Consider the following 5,000-nt stretch of genomic DNA (forward strand, 5'->3'; position numbering starts at 1 on the left):
CTTAAACACCTAACGTGAAGCAGGGCTCTCTTTCGAGACCGGGGCTTAGACAAATAAGAGAGAGGCAGGACACAAAAACTCCAGGCAATAACCTTACACGTGTATTACTTAGTCAGACAGGGGAATCAGCAGATGTTACAGACACAGTATACTGAGGGATTATAAACTCTTATGGCTGGATAGGGTTATACTGTTAGAGAATACAGTGAAAACAACACTCGAGGTGGAGTATTCTGATTTAGTATAGTCTAGGGTCTCAAAGCGCGTGGAGTGGTTAGAGATGTTTCTCATTAGGGGGGGAGGGTGTAAGGTACTGGGGTCTAATTATGATTATGGTAGTTTGAGGCAGAGTTTAATGGTAGCGTGTTCACTTTGTTATTTTCTACTTGTAAGTGACTTTTGATTAGTTATCATTACTAACTCCACTGCTTTGGTGTTTATCTTATTATTGAATGGTAATTCACTGTGTCTGTTCTTACTCACACTTGGGTCTATTACTACCAACTCACTGTTCCACCTCGTCACTGCTAGACCATTTTCATTTCACAGTCACAGTCACTATGATTCTTTAGGCATCAAGGGTGCGGCTGAGGGGCAACACAGCACCGCTACTGCCGGGGCAGGGCACCTCCAGGGGATGCCGTGCTCAGGGGACACGGGGTCACCTGCAGGGGCGTCTGCTCTCGTCCGGGGCTGTGGGTGGCGAAGGGGCCCATACTCTCCAGGCTGGGGACAGTAGTGTGGCCCTCGGGACTGGGGCTGAACAACTGCCTGAATCAGTTGTTCAGGCTCATGAGGGAGGTGGAGGTCCTCCGCCGTCGAGGTGTAGGGAGTTTCCGCCTGGGCATTCTGGGGAGGGTCTGGGGTTCCTGAGGACTGCGGTCCCCAGGGCTAGGCAGCACCGATAGGAAGGGGCTGCAGCACCGGTCTGCGTCGGGGTCCATCAGGTGGGTCTCCTACAGAGCCAGTTGTAGGGAGCAGAGGCCAGGGGAGGCTATAGGGCCTCTCCAATGCTCCTCTGCATTGGGAGCCGGGGAACTGGTGTCAAGCTGGGACGGCGGGGAGGCTCGTGGCTTCTTCCTGCCGTAGGGCCCTGCTACTGGCCATGGCTTCCCAGGGGTGCAGCTACAAGCTGCCAAGGCCCAGCTGCTGGCCGTGGCCTGAAAGGGTAACTGCCAGCAAACCCAGGGGCACCTTCGGAGCGGCTACAGGCCATCTGATGAAGGCGGGAGCGGCTACAGGCTGACTCCGGCAGGAGGGGTGTAGAGCGGCAACAGGCCGACTCAGGGGAATCACCTTCGAAGCAGCTACAGGCTGTCTGACAAAGGCTGGAGCGGCTACAGGCTGACTCCTTCAGGAGAGGTTTGGAGAGGCTATCGGCCCTCTCAAGGAGAACATTTTCGGAGTGGCTACAGGCTGTCTGACGAAGGCGGAAGTGGCTACCGGCCGTCTCCTCATTACCCTCAGAGCGGCTACCGACTGTCTCTTTAGCGAGGGGCGAGCGGCTACCGGCCGTCTCAGGAGGAATGCCTTCAGAGCAGCTACAGGCTGTCTGACGAAGGTGGGAGCGGCTATAGGCCGTCTCCGTCAGGAGGGGTTTGGAGCGGCTACTGGCCGTCTCCGGAAGAATACCTTCTTGGCGAAAGTGGGAGCGGCTACCGGCCGTCTCCTTATTACCCTCAGGACGGCTACAGACCGTTTCCTTAGCGAGGGGTGAGCGGCTACAGGTCGTCTCAAAGAGGAAGACACTTTCAGAGAGGCTACCGGCCGTCTCCTGATGTAGGCGGGAGCGGCTACAGGCCGTCTCCTTTGGGGTGCTGGCAGGAGCTGGACAGACAGCTCCACCCCTAAGCTGGTTGGTGGAGGCTTGTCCAGAAGATAGTGCAGTATTCCTGCTATGGCGACGGTGGGCAGGCTCTGGGTCACAGGGGCACGCGGCCCGGGCTGACATAGGCCGTTGTCGCACCGAGTCCCGGTGCACTACTGCTGCTCCTCCGTGGGCTCCTTGTGGGGGTTTCCGGGAGTTCACGGGGGCACTATGCTGTATTCCTTGTGGGGGTGGCTGGATGTTCCAGGGGGCACTATGCTGCATTTCAGGAACAATGTTTGCTTTCTTCCATATATCAGGTAATTTACCTTGACCTAAGGATTCCTTGAATATTAAAGATAATGGTCTACTTAACTCCTCTGCACATTCATGTAGCACCCAACATGAAATTTCGTCAGGACCATTTGCTTTTCCTTTGCCTAATTTACTTAACTCCTCCTGTATTCTTTTTCTGATATTTCTATATCTGGAAATATGTGTGGGCATGCATGTTCCATATCATTCCTCTCTAAATTATTTTCTGTAAAAACTGATTGGAAATTCTTATTTAGTGCTTCACAAATATCTTCTTCTTGTATATAGATGATTCCTTCATCCAATATGGATTGTATTTTATCTTTTACTTTGGTTTTGCTTCGGATGTAGCTGTAAAATAGCTTCGGTTGATCACTACTTTTATTTATGATGTCTTCCTCAAACTGTCTCTGGGCTTCTCTCCTTATTCTTGTATAATCGTTTCTTACCTGTTTATAGTTGTTATATACCCATATACCCACTCAGTATTGTGTCTTCTGTATATATTCCACAACAATTCTCTTTTTTCTTTTGATTTTTTATATTTTTTATTAAACCATTTCTATATTTCTTTTTTGTTTCTTTGTGCTGAGGGATGTGATTTTGGACTCCCATTTCATAAAGTTCACAGAATTTTCTGTATATAATATTTAAATCTTGTCCTCTAAGCTCTTTTCCTTATCTGTTTCTAAGAAGTATTTCTTTAGGACATAATAGTTGCCCTTTTTGTAGCTAAGGCTCATTTTGTAACTTTCATTACTGGGAACTACGTCATATGCAATCCTGAAGTTGCAGTTTGCTACTGCATGGTCGCTTTTGCCACTTGGAGGGTGATACTTTACACTGTCAATAACATTTTCTTGCCTAGCAAATATAAAATCTAGTACTGATGGTATGTAAAGTCCTCTTTTTCTGGTGCTTTCCTATACATGTTGTGTTAGGAAAAACTCATGCACAAGATCCAGGAGCTTTTAGTCCCAACAGCTTTCCTGGCTTTTTATATCTAGAGTATTCTATCTGTCTATCTATCTATTGACAGATGCCTTAACCTCTTATATGGGGTGGCCACAAACAAATCGCCTCCTTGTCACCCTGTCCCCCACCATTTCACTGCCCTGCTCCCAATTCACACCCCCCTCTCTCATATACCTCTCCACTCCATCCCTCTATCTCATCCTTGGCCTTCCCCTCCCTCTCTCCCCCTCCACCTCACTCACATACATTCTCCTCATCAGTCTCTCACTCTTCATCCTCTCCACATAGCCAAATCAATTCCAATTTATATTTGTATTGAAATCTCCAGTTAACATAATTCTTTCAGATTTCTCCTCCATTCTATGTAGTAATGCTTTTAAACTCTGAATTGTACTCTCTCCCAGGTCTTCATATTCGTCTCTTTCCCAGGTGTTTGATCTGGGTGGCATGTATTAGTCTGCCACAATTAACTCGCCACGTGCCAGCTATTTTTAGCCCTGTGGGTCGCCCCCGTGCCAGCCATTTTTCGACCTTTTTTTTTTGGCTAAAATGATAGATTTTGATGTGGAAAGAACGAATTTCACCACTAAAATGCTCAGCGAGGCTCGGAAATGGGTTTTACTAAGTCCTGCACACTCATACACAGGTATAGCCACTCTCTCACTGTCACCACGTAAGTGAAAGAAAGCCGTTTTCTCTGTAAGGTATACTCAGGTATTTATGATGGGAAGGTATAGCAATGTTCAGTATGCTTTCTGATTACTTATTAATTCAACATCTATCACAATTTGCGTGTCTTTCTCACTGTGAATGCATTATCTTACACTTACTTGAAGATAGGTACAAGCTGACTTCATTATGTACACTCCTATCATTTCCAAGAAGGTATTTACAACTTGACTTCACTCTATAGTCCTTACACTTACAAGAAAATATTTACAACCTACACTTACATGAAAATATTTTCAAAATGCCTTCACTATATACAGCACTGGGTGAGGACACAGGCAGAGTGAGGCAGAGCAAGCCTGAGGGAGGGAGCAAGTGAGTGTATGGCCTTGACAGTCTGGGGGATGGTAGAGGAACAGTTACCATATATGCCTGCCAATTTTTCCCACGAATCTTGAAAAATGGTCACAGTGAATTTTTTTATTTTAAACCATTTCAAAACGGCACTGGCACTGGCCGTGGAATTATGTCAGACCGTTTTAAAACGGCACTGGCACGTGGTGGGTTAATTTCCCCTCAGATATATTAATCTCTATTGCAATCAGTTCTAGTTGTGAGGTATATCTAGTTCTATTTCTTTGACTTGTAGATTTTTCTTTGTCAGTATTATTATTCCTACTCCTTTTTTAAAGTTCCTATTATTATATTGTATTCCTCTAGGTTTAGGGTATCATTTAATATCCTTGATGTTAATTTTGTTTCAGTTAGGCATGTTATATGTGGTTCTTTTTCTCTGATATAATCATTCATCTCTAATAATCATTCATCTCTAATAATATAGATACCATTCCATCTACATTTGAGTACATCAGCTTAATCATCTTGTTTACCTACCTTTCATGACTTGGGTCTACTACCTTCCTCCTTTTTATTCTCTCCTGGTTATATACCAATTTCGTACCTGCAGTCCAATTACTCTGTAAAAAAAAATATATATTCTTTTCCTCTGATCTTCCCTCGTTCTTTGTTTTTGCTTCTTCCCTTTTCTTTTTTAGTAATCCCAGTTACTCTTGAGGTAGGCTTCTTTTTATCCACACATTTTTGAATTCCTCTTTTTCCATAAGTTTGTAGTTTTTAGTATCTCCTCCACAGTGTTTACACTCTAGAAGGTTACTTTCAGGGGACTTGACTTATTTCTCTCGTATTTCCCTAGCCTTTTGTGTTCCACTATGTC

Source organism: Coenobita brevimanus, chromosome 32, assembly GCF_032717465.1.
Source record: "Coenobita brevimanus isolate Jiangsu-jjx chromosome 32, ASM3271746v2, whole genome shotgun sequence".
Classification (NCBI taxonomy): domain Eukaryota; kingdom Metazoa; phylum Arthropoda; class Malacostraca; order Decapoda; family Coenobitidae; genus Coenobita; species Coenobita brevimanus.